Below are 12,800 nucleotides of genomic sequence, written 5' to 3'. Positions count from 1 at the left end.
TGACTTTTTCGATCACAGGCTTCCCGTGTACGCGTGTTTGAAGTCGACAGATCGGCGCCAAAGCGATCAGACGGAGATATTTTGTCACCTTCGGCCGTTTGTGGCGACAAGAGTTTAGGTTGCACTTTTGCGCCCAATTACGCGACGGCTGTATACCGGTGATAAGGCGGCTCTAGACAGCCTTGAGCAACTTGAGATTTGTTCAATAGTGAATACTTTTGTCATGTTAACATTGAACACATGACAATACGAATCAACAGCTTGTTATAATAATTCAGATTACAATATTTGACTTAGGTTAATGAAATATGATTTCTATTTAAAACCATCTCATTGTGCACGTTGCTTTAGCGTCACCTAGTGGATAAATTCTGTGAACTTGGAAAATGACGTCAGAGTTCCAAATAAAATGCAAAATATCGACGACGTGAGATTGAAATTGTTCAACAATGTTTCCCCGCAGTCGAAATCCTTTACAACAGACCATCGTTATCGTAGATTGATACACAATTAATTGCAGAAGCCAATTTTAGACCGGTTTTTATTTGCGTGTAGACCGGTGCCATGAACCTTGCATATAATCTGCAGTCCCACCGGAAGTGTAGGGTGGTATTGACTATTGCCACATCCGCATTAAGTGTAGGTAGGCTTTCTAAATCCAAAGACTTGCACCACAATCCAACTGGACAGCAAGCATTTGCGTTGCAGCCACAAGCACTACTTTCCTCTACAGCCCCTGTTATTAAGACCGTGCGGTCCATCCTCCACTGCCCGACGCATTGTAGCTTCCAACGTGGCCAATACGTGGATTAGTCAAGAACGCATCCCAATATTCACCCGTACTTCCTCTTAATGCCCGGGTTCGCAATGCACGTGGAAATGACGACCACTATTATATAATATGCCGCTATACCCGAACTGCTTCAATCGCATTTTAAGTTCGAAGCGTCAGAATCAGAAACTCTCCACAATTCTGTTTCCACTGACTTCAAATATTTTTATTGATTGTAAAGACAAGTGCAATTATATCTTGCGCCTTTCTGAAAGCTCTTTATTGAAACTGATTGCAATATTGTGAAGAGGTTTCAACTACGTCATCATCCTTGGCAAATGTACCGGCTTAATCCGATGCGGAAGAATCTTCTTGGCGCGGTAATTAAACCCATGTTGACTCGTCCCCAAAGATCGGGATTTAATCCTAGTGCTTACGGAGGTAATTACAATGCGTACAATGCCACCAACCGTCGTTAATAATTAGCACGGAGCGATTAAGGGGAGTAAAACCATCGGTTAATCCATTGAAGAGCAAAGGCGAGTCTCAAGCTTGCCAAAGACATTGGCTCCTTGCGTAATCGCCTCAATCTATCCGCTATTGTGGCCGCTTTATTCTCCCGGTGGAAATGGATCATGCACCATATGCCAATCGCCTTCATGCATCGTTGACGCCCTTTCAACAATGTCAGTGGTTTCCCCTTTTTAAAATATTCCTCACGCTTATGTTATCGCCTGGAATGATTTGTTGCGAGTTTTGAACCATACCAAGGTCAACAATTGCATGCTACACTATCACAATATCAGGAAAAATAACTTTTGGTCGACACACAATTAATCTACAAGTTATTTCCGAAGATAAATCTTCCCCAAAGCAATAAATTCCCAATAACGCCCATTGACCAAACTGACAACTTATATAACCTGTTACTGTTCGGAGCGCTCACTTCAAACAAACCTTTCCGGCCTTTGACCAACGAGTGTTACTGTAGTTTGGCGTACGTAAATCAAGTAAGATTCAATTAAGGTCGTTGCATTCGTGAATTCACTCAGGCGTCTTGTTAGGCTCTTAACTGCCCTCTGGTCGGTGATAAAATCGCTGGTTTCACATTCAGGCAAATGCTATCGAGTGCTTTGTGGTCTCAAGGTGGTTGTTTTTGTGGAAAGACAATCTTGCATTGTACAGCAGTTTTACAACTTTTTTATTTGTTAATTCACTTTGATAGCGAGAACAACATTGCACAATAGCACTACGTTTAGTTTATAACGACACGACGGGTTGATTAAAATCAGAAAAATATCCTTACCACACAAAATGTTGGCTTGTGGTTAAATTTGTGTTTTTTTGTTCATCGGCGAAAGTCGGTCTTTTTACTTTTGAAAATCCCTGAACATCACGCTATGGGTGAAGATGCTTTTCTTGTTTTAGTGGTAATTAGGTGGATTGCTGTAGACTGGTTAAAAATTTTTTTTCGTCATTTCAAAACCTCTTTTCATTTAATCAGTAAACATTATGGAACGGGCACCTCGGTTGAAATGAGCTTTTCAATCCAAACATAATAGAGCGGTCAATTAACACTTGTTCGTTTGTCTCATTTGATAAACCCTGGAATCTGTGCCTTATCCTTGAATGTCGTTAGGCGTGCAGAAATAACGTCTATAATCAACTTGCCGCACTAATCCAAGCTTTTACTTGATGCCAGGAATATTATAATTTTTTGTATTAATGCATAACAGGAATAAAACAACGTTCAAGAATATATGTTCTATAGGTGGAATGCAGAATAATGTACAATGTTTTATCAACTATGTTGAACTCGTTCCCGATCAAAACAAGGTTTACATAAATGCTGAATATTGTGAAATTGAAACTACCCGAAATCCCCACGACTGCCACGGCCTCTTTCTCTGCGGCAAATATCGTTAAAGTTAGCATTTATTTTGATGTCGTAAATTTCGAACAAAAGATTGCGAATGCGTTAAGCGAGGGCAGTAAACCTCCCTCCGAAGGTTCCGACGTTCGATTTCGGCCGCGACATAAAGGCGCGCGTTGTTTGTGATGTCATAAAGCGGCCGTTCGCTGTTGAGTTAGGTGTCAGCGGGTAAAGTGGCCGAAGCCGCAGCGAACAAGGTAACCACTCATATGTAAACAGTTAGGTGACCAGGCAACCCAGTGTGGTGTTGGTATCCAATAGCTATCCCGAACGCAGGTTGATTTGTAATTACCATCCCATATGTGGACAAGCCATTTGCACCATTGGCTCGTTTGATTTACACAACCACCCGTTGCCACCACACCCGAGATATTGGTTCAGCTAAAAATATCATTCGGCCCTGTTTGAAGATGTGGCCTCAATTATTCCGTCACCAAGCAAAGTCATTCTGGTCAGTGTCGAGTTTGCATGTTCTGCTATTCCAAGCTCAACTACGTGAAAATTGTCCGCACAAAATACAAAAATTGTATTGATCTGCAAATTCGTTTCTTGGGATATTTATTGTTGGATTTCCATCCATAATAATTTAATCAATTGTCTTCTTACATTTGAAGAAGCAGTTCAAACTTCTAAAAGCTTGGATGCATATTTAACAACTTTTGTTTACTTGACTGCAAATTGTCTTCCAGCATTACACTTGGAAACAAGTGAAGCGGAGAAAGTTGTAAAGTTCGAACGACCTTATTTTACAGCCCCTCCTTTCTGGTAAGCAAGTGAATTGCCAAAGGTTTTGCAAAAGGTCAAGGCTTATCATCCATGGTTTTAATAAAATCGTTTCCAATATTTATCAGAGATCTCTGTTTCCGCTTGCACGGTTAAGTCACAGTAACTTGTGGGCAACTAAAAACTTTCTTCGAACATTTTGTTACATGGCTAAGCTTTGGATGTTTTTTTGTCGTTCGTGGCCCAGCAGGCAACAATTATATTTGCTCATAATATTTGTGCTTATTCACCGTCCAGCAGTTTGGGATTTTTTACAACAAAAATGTTGAAACAACAAAAGGCGAAGCAAACGTCAATCAAGTTGAGAAATGACGTAATATTATGCAAAGACCCGTAAAGTAATGTAAGAGTGCGACTGTGTATACCTGTGTTCAGCATTAGATTTACTGCCAACTTGTCTTCGTTGTGCTTGTTTTGGCTCATATCAGCAGTCAACCATATCACGTGCTTTGAACAAATACAACGTGATTGGTTCAATTTTTACGGCAGATCAAACGTGTTTGGCGACTGACCTCTGTCCATATTCACCAGCTCAGTTTAATTTTCGCTCGAACTGATTTATTACGTCATAAACAGTCTTTCGTTCGTTGACCTTTTATTCATTGTTCTCTTTGTACCCGGGAAGGTTTAAAGTGAACAGTTTATTGCAACGGCTTGCTGGCGCTTATGAGCGGAATAATTATTTCCATTCTTCAAATTTATTTTAAATTTATAAGTAGCTCCAAGATTTTTTAGCAATATTAAGACCTGGAATTTCATTTTGTTTAAATTGCTTTGTTGAACAATTCAACCGGAAAGAAATGAAGTTCATTATTTGTAACATAGTAGGATTGCTTCAACCAATATTGCCATTACTGCGCAAAATTTATTTAGGCTTGCAGCGTCGTTGTGTTGCTTGACACATACATGTCAGCAACCTTAACTTGTGTACATAACATCAAGGGCAATGGTGACGCGAACTTCCAATAAAACCGATCAGTGATTCCAACACGTGTTATGTAGGTCGCGTGTCCATAGGTTGAACTCGCAATTTTGATGGCAAGATTGTCGAACCTTCTCCTATCGGGCGTAGTACAGGACTTGTGCATGTACAACACCTAATGCGTGTAATGGACTCTGGTAGGCGGTGAGATAGCGTTAAGTTTGGCGTGATAAGACTTCTTGCTCCTAAGGTTGCTGAACTGCGTGGGTCAACCTCCGGAATGTCGAATATACAGACTCAGGTTCAACAGATTCTTTGTAACTTTCCAATGTGAAATTTTCCCTTATATTCCGGCGTCAAATTCAAGTTGTCAAAGACACAAAGTTCGGAAGTTCAAGTTTTTCCTGCTTGATTTTTCCACGATATTCCATAAACGAACTTACGATTAGTTGCACGATCGACCATAAACGTCGAACAAGACACAGGGGTCACGAGGAAATCGCGCATATTGCTTCCTGAATGCCGCCAATATTAGGGGGGCTGACCGCATCGGCAAATTTCAAAAGGTGCGAACTTTACACCTCAAAATATTGTGTCGTTGCCAGGGTCACGAGTTCACTTACGTACTGATGACGTAAAAATTTCTGACGGTTTGTAGAAAGGAGCTAATGTGTCTCGATATGCTGTGGCAGGTTTGAGGACAAAGTTTCTACTGTTAACACATAGTGAGGAAATTTGGGAAACTTTCAGCGTCTGTGGTACTAACTTGTGAAAAAAAACTTCGCAAATTATGCCAGAAATATTCCGGGAACTCTAAAAAGAGTAACACACGAATATCGTCAGTATGATCCTTTAGGAAAGAAGGAAATATGGAATTCGCCTATGGACATCGTGATTACTGTCCTGTTTAAGTGAACTGAGGATGCCATTGGACGAAATAAATAAAAGAATCAAATCAGTAGAAAATGCACGAACGAGTTTCGACCTTTAAACATTAATGTGTCTCCATAACGTACTTTCACCACGCACGTAGCAGGTTCGTTTCGGCGTCATCTCCTACCCACATCGACCACAACAATCACCGGAGCTACCGTTGGCATGCATTTCAATTGTGACGCAATAATGTGTCCCAGGGTACCCGAGAAACCGCCGAATGGCATATTGCCGGTCTGCTCGTGATAGCTTTAGAACATTTCTGGCCAAAAACGAGTCCTGAACTTCAATGCTCAGAGCAGGTCACGTAGGCTTTTCCAACCACCTTTAAAACTTTCCAAATTCACCTCCATTAATCCAACACAACGTATTTTGTCCTTTAGGGAAAGCACCCGTCCAGCATAACTACTTTTTACGTAAGCGTGAGGGATTACAACCAGGAGTTGATGCCAATTAACTTCCAAACCAAATCAAGGGAAAGTCTATTAACCTTTTGCCGACACATACAATTAACGCTACAACTTTTAAGTCGCCGTCGGTCGATCATGCTTCGCTTCTAACAAATTAACGGCGCAGAAGGAGTTCGCGCGAACCCCCGATTGTTATCGTATCCGGACAGGCACGAGCATTCGTCCACAACAACCATAGCCCTCCTCTAATAAGGTTAGGAGTTCGCGAGGTCACTGTGGGCCTTGTTGCGCCCGCGTTATGTACATAGATCATCTGGAGGCGAGTCGAATTAAGGAACAAACGGTTTTTGGCAACTTCTAAACACGCGAAAACCTTGGACCGAGTTAAGCGGCTCCCGCGCCGAAGCCTGACTCTCGTGCTTTAATCAAATCAAGCGATTTGCTGAGCCGTTATAATTCGCCAGCTTGCTGAGCAATGAATGATGGACCCTGCACCCATGTTCGTTCGAGTGGAAAGCAGCGCGCTTCTCGGCAGTGCTTGGTTGCTTACGGTTAAACAAGGGGGGTTACGATTAACTGTTGTCTTGTGTGTTGGAAGACATTTGCTCAGTCGTTTTCGGAATACCGCACATTATTCGTTCACAACATCGAGCTGTCAAAACTAGGATGGAATCCCACCACCACAAACTGTAAATGATGAAGATGGCGCCTCCAGTGGGTAAATGTTCAAATTTATGATTAAAACTGATTGAAGACATTTCACACAAAGTATTATAAGAACCTATCAAAAGAACTTATTTTATTAAATATCAGCACAGTGAATTGATCCGGAGTGGTTAAAGATATATTGAAATAACTTTATTAGTAGAAGGCAGACACGGAATGTATCACCAATTGCATAATAGAGTTATCTTAGGCAACCCATACCTTACACCTTTGTTTGTTAATTGGCGTCACGAGTTTTTCTGGCGCCAACGAACACTTAAACGAAGAAATTCGACCTGGAAGCCGATGGGTTTGAATCCCTTCCCACACTTGCTGCCTATATGTGCTGTTGCTTTGTTACAACTACCTGGATTTAGAACGTAATATTTTTTTACACGGTTTTAACTGAAGGATGTAGGTTTTTGTCAAGTTTAAATCCTCACAAACTTTACCACAAAATATTTCCTGACCAACATCGACGCAATTTATTCATTACATAGTGCTAGGTTGTATAAGTCTATTTTATGAACTATTTTGGAATGCAAGGTTTAGCGTTAACGAATATCTAACAAAATCATCAACAAATGTAGCGGGAGACTAAATATTACGAATGCGAAGAATAGAGTTTGCTTGAATAACAACGCACTGTACGACGTCATACGTATTGATTACGTCAGGTGTCCATTTCCACGTGTTTGTGGCATTTTTTCACGTTCAAGTGTTTCTGTTAACGAGAGTAAATCATTTCGTGTTGCCAAAATAATATCACAATTTACCTGCACGATCTTTTCGGGATGATTGACTATGCCCCCCTTCCCCCCCTACACGAACTGTGCATAAATTCCCTACCTACGGAGTCTGTGGAGTTAGGGGTACTTCCTTGTATGGTCGACACGTATTAGATTCGGCTTAAGAAGATAAACAGTGGACGTAAAGCAAACAACAACAAACAAGGTAGTAGAGATCCGCTGTGAAAGGTGAGGCGGCACTGGTCGCGTCGCAGACAAGTAAGTGCTCTTGGCGCCACCATGGTGCGGCATTTTCTAACAACCAACTCGCGCGTCCCCACAAAGAAGCGAATTTTCGTCGCGCATTATGACGTATGTGCGAGTTTCGCGCACGTCACAATACCATTGCGCTGCCACGCGACTCTCGTGATCTACAAACAAAGAATTATTTAGAAAATAAGATTTTAAGCTTACTTGTGTTTATTTATAAAAATCCGATTTCAGTCGAAGTTGTTACTTTGTGAAACCTCTATTTTTGAAAGCGCAACAATTTTCCATTAAATTCTGTTCTACTGTAAACCATTCTAGTCAGTCTTGCCTATAACAAAACATAAACCAAGCAATACAAGCTTACGTTTCTTTTACATTAAAATTGTGACGTAACGGCCAAGGTTACTTGGGGTCAAGTGGCGGCAATTGTGAAGGGTTGTCGCCTTCAACAGGCAAAGTAAACAGAGGTTGGATTGGGCGTTAAAACCGGACTCAGTGTCGAGTCGAGAAAGAAGAAATGTGATCTCCCAACCCAACATACTTATCTGTCTCTTGTGGGGCACCCGACGAGTCGTAGGCGTCAAATGTCGAATTCTTATCGCTCGTTGTAACAGGGAACACTCGACGCCGATGGTCGGTGCGAACGCGCTATTGTCCGACGCCGGTAAGTTTGTTTAAGGCGCCCTTCCTATTGAATAGAGGTGTGAAACTGGAGATTTACCTTTTCTTACTTTTCGGGGCCATTTTGTTCTTAATTAACATGCAATTTTGTGACATTGCATGCACGGGGGATCTTCTAGAGCAAACCAACTAATTTTTATTGATATTATGTCAAAATATTTAAGTTAGTCAGACGTCGCTATGTTACAATGCTGTAAACATTAGCTTAGAAAACAATACCTGTAGTAAACCTAAATATTACAAGAACTTGTAACGTTCATCACAGTTATGAACTCTGGAGTTTCGAAAATCGTTTCCCAGTTCAATTGTTGTAGACCAAAGCCAAATCGTGTGAACCGCTCTATTGTGACGTCACAAACAGGTGTCTGTCGACAACAGCGGTAGGACAATGCCTTAGGTAAATGTAATCGTAACCTTTAACCCTGCAGAGTAACAAGATACACGCAACACTTTTCACAACGCTTCGTACCGGAAAGGCTTTGTTTTTGATTGAGAAGTACCAAAGGACAATTGAATGCAGATGCAGTCAGGTATTTTTTTTACTACAACCGGCTTTTCTGGTAAACATATTTCTAAGTGTCAATGTTTCGGTTGCTGTGTGCAAAATCACACAGCATGGTCAAATGTTGAGGCGGTTCTTTAGATTTTACCCATTTTAACTGCTTTTCGATGATAATATCAAATGTTATATCTAACACAACCTTGTCAGACGTTGTATGTGACAACACTGTACCCTAACCCTAAACCCTGCAACCATCAGTAATCAGATGGTTTACATTTTCTCAGATACTCCAGAAAGCAGTCACGTGTGACGATAGAGCTAATCGTATTTGGCGCCGTTTGTAAAGTGGAGGGATCTTAATTTTCCTCAAACCTTCATTTTAACTCGCCACCCATCGGCTGTGAGCATAGTACGCGTGACGTCATCCCGTGTAAAGTTCGGAAATTTCAGGTCAAAAGGTAACGTTTAAATTTTTCAGTTAAGTTTCACCAATAAACTCTGAAGAAAAATGTGATGATACTTGTTTTAAAAACAAATCCATAAACTATACGTTATAGATTTGGGCTAACCGTGCGTCTAGATAATAAACAGTTTATGTAGCCCTATGGTTTTGTGTGTCGAAATTGCTTGCATTACAGAACATGTTTTCAGAAAGCGATGATTTTCTTTATAATCCTGTTATTAGGAATGTTGTAAAGATAGAAATCTTTTGCAACATTTCTGCAAGTTGGACCAAATAGACACCAACATTGTGAATTTGTGGGATTCCTGTCGTCATATTAAATAATTTGAACGCGCGGCCTTTTGGTATAAAAAAAAAAGATACAGGAGTTTCTTGGCGACTGCATTGCTTTGTAGCCACAGAAAATGCATTTTTTTTAAAAATTTTAAACATTTAAATTTATCACTTGTTTAAACAACTTTTTTGAAAATCGTAAGTCGATTGTTAAACAAGGGGTTTGTTTGAACAAGTCGTTTGATATTTACGTCGCCTACTTGTATGCATAATCCCTACATTCAATACAACTTGTTACTATAGCTTTGTCGCCTGTAAAGCTAACATAAGATAACTTTCATTCGGTTTCTGATTCATGTGAGAAACCTTTCAAGCCCAGACGAGCACAGTTTCACGCAAAGAAATGCGGAATTCTAATTGGTCTCGGTTGCATCTCTATACTTAGTGATGTGTGTGTGTTGAAAATTATCCTGTTTTTTTGTCAGTTGACTTCATTTTCGAGAGCTGAGGAACAAAATGCAACTCTCTACTTAGGATTCTTTGCACTGTTGAACATTGGTTTGTGTATTTTTTGTTGCAAGTATACGCTGAAGTTTTCTTTCCAAGTTCTTTTGGTCCTCGACCGACCATCGTAACACAGCATTCTTGATAGCAGCATCCCTACCTTTATTATCGCTAAGGGATTTGAGGGGAGGTAATTTTGAATCATTCCTGTCTGTGGTATTTCGTGGCCGGAAACTCTTAAGAAGATCTTTTTGGGAAGGGGTACTTGGTTGAGTTGCGGAAAACCCATTTCCGAAAAGGTCGTCCAGGTTATTTTGCCATTGTGGCTAATTCGGACATGCCAATTTAACTGTTTGAACTTTTTGACTCATCCCAAACCTTTACAAAGTAAATGTTTACCGAACATCTGTGGGTGAATGGGCATTGCCCCATTAAATGACCGGGACCAGTCGTAAGGCCTTCAATTCGTATTGAAGCATCGACCACCACTCGTAAATTCTGCTGCATGTGGAGGGCCAGTGACGCCGCAAGCCCGGTTTACGAGCTTTTATGCACTCGCGGGTGCGTTAAACGGACATTTTAGCGCCATATTTACAACCGGGCCCGAACTGGCAACGCGCCACCGGCCTCTATCAGAATTCCAACCGTTATTGTGTGCAGGGCTGTAAAAGCTTTTGGAACATAAATTTAATGGAAGGGACACTCGCGCGTCAACCGTTCCACGCCCGATTTACGATTGTTGATTTTACAAAAGGGGTTTATGGCGAATGCCGACGCCCAGTAAACAAGCTGTCCCACTTACCCAGCAGTTTGCATGTGGCGATGTAAAGAAAATGGGTTTCACTTTCTTTCGTGTTAACGAATTTCTTTTAATGCTGGTTACGCGATTACCGCGAAGTTTAATTGTATTCTCAATCCGTTAGTTTGTTTTTCGTTTTTCTGCAACTTTTGTTGCCTGTCACGATTTTTGATTATTTTTGGAAAAGTAGGTAAATATGTTGTATCTTGACTGCACCTTACAGGGTTTTGATTTTTCTCGTTTTTTTTGGTTTCTGGAAACAAATTTCCGAAACGCGTCACAGACTGCTGCCATGGCAACTGCGGATCACCAGCATCCACTCAGGCACAACATACAGCATCAACTGAAGGGGCGACTGCCGCATTGCAGTCGGTTCCACTCACATCAATGCGCATTAATATCGTGTAGATGCCACAAGCCAAACGCATTAGCAGCGCAAACGTCTATGACATCACAAATGAAGCCAATTTTGCGATGGCGGGAATACGCGTCCCCCTCGCATCCCGCTGTCAGATTGTGGGGAGGAGCACGTTGAAAGACAAACGTTCTTTAATTATTGATGCAGCAGGATGGGTTAGGGACGGAGGCGTTAAACCCTCATGGACGCCACGGCGCCGGCTCCGCCAACTCAAGTCGTCATTGATTTTCTGATGCAGAACGCTGTGTCGCATTTGACACGTGACCAAAAGGGCGCGTTTGGATTTTGAATCACTTTAATCCAAGCCTCCAATGAACGCAAGGCAAACGAATCGTTGTGAAAGGACCGACGTTGATTTTCCCTGTCACGAAGTTTGTCAAAATCTTAGAGCGAACACATTTTCAACGACAGGTTTAATTAAGCGGGTCTAACGACGCTTTGAGCTGCCAGCAGACTTGACGATCTTCTGGGCGGCGCGGGCGAGTTAAAACGTGTTCCGGAGCCGAACTGTCAGGAGCACGATTTCACGCCGCGCGTCACAAAATTCCCAATCGGTTTGGAACGAAAGCGCGACTGATGCCTGAACAGCTTGGCTTGTAATCCAGTGTCACGTGATTTGGCGCTTGGTGTGAATTAGTGAAGGTGGTGCTTTGGCTGAATTACAAGGTGTGTCTTTCTGATGAAGGTCATGTTGCTCTTTGTAAAGAAACGTAATTTAAATAACACAAAAATAAGATAATATTGTTGTAAGCAAAACGTGAGATTTTACTGAGCTGGTGTTGATGTAGCGGATAAGGCAACATATGAAGAAATATTTGACTTTCAAAACAACACAGCGACCCTAATGAAGCTTAATTAATCCTCGTTTATCTTAATTTCGTCAATAATGCTCAGCCTCAAATCTGTTAATCACCTCCAACCCTAATCCGCATCCAAATGCCTTCTACTACTTTTATGTATTTCGTAAAATTAAAATTTATATCTGATTTTTGAAGGTACTGCACAGTGTAAATCTGTTTTCGCCGATATTGTTTAATAAACATTGAGAGAACCAACCAAGAAACTCGCATAAGACGGAAGTAAATGATCTGATCTTGCGCCGAAGAACGTGGCAAGTTTTGATTGCGTTTATGTTCGGTGTTCAACAATAAGATCTGCGATGGTCCAACAAGTTTAACCTCCGGTTGAACTGATTTACACAAATCAGTTTATGGCTGTTCTAGGGATGTTTCAATATGTATCCGTACCGTCGATACTTATACACAGAGCGTCACTTGATCAAGGCACAGTTATTTTACCGTGGTACTTTTTCAACATGTTAACTGGTAAAAAATATATATCAACAATAATAAATGTTGATTTTGACTGGAGATAGTTTTCCAAGAAATTCTTCAAATCTGGACCACACTGTGGATTGAAGCCAGGATATCCTGGCCACGAATTCCGATCAGGTTTTTGTATATGGGTCGGGCGTTTGACCAATGCTACCAATCGCCCGCCGAGGAAATTCATCAAAAGTGTTGTACTTCCGCCCTCCAACGGATGTCTTAAATACATATTTTGCCACTGAGGGCGCACAAGAGGCGATGATCGAAATATCCTGTTTTCAAATGCCATGATGTAAACCTGATCAAGATTCGTGGCCAGGATATCCAGGGTTCAAATCCCCGTGTGGTAAAAAAATAGTTTTTAAATGGTATGTTT

This window comes from Ascidia mentula, chromosome 4, assembly GCF_947561715.1.
Source record: "Ascidia mentula chromosome 4, kaAscMent1.1, whole genome shotgun sequence".
NCBI lineage: Eukaryota > Metazoa > Chordata > Ascidiacea > Phlebobranchia > Ascidiidae > Ascidia > Ascidia mentula.
Note: the sequence above shows the minus strand (reverse complement) of the source record.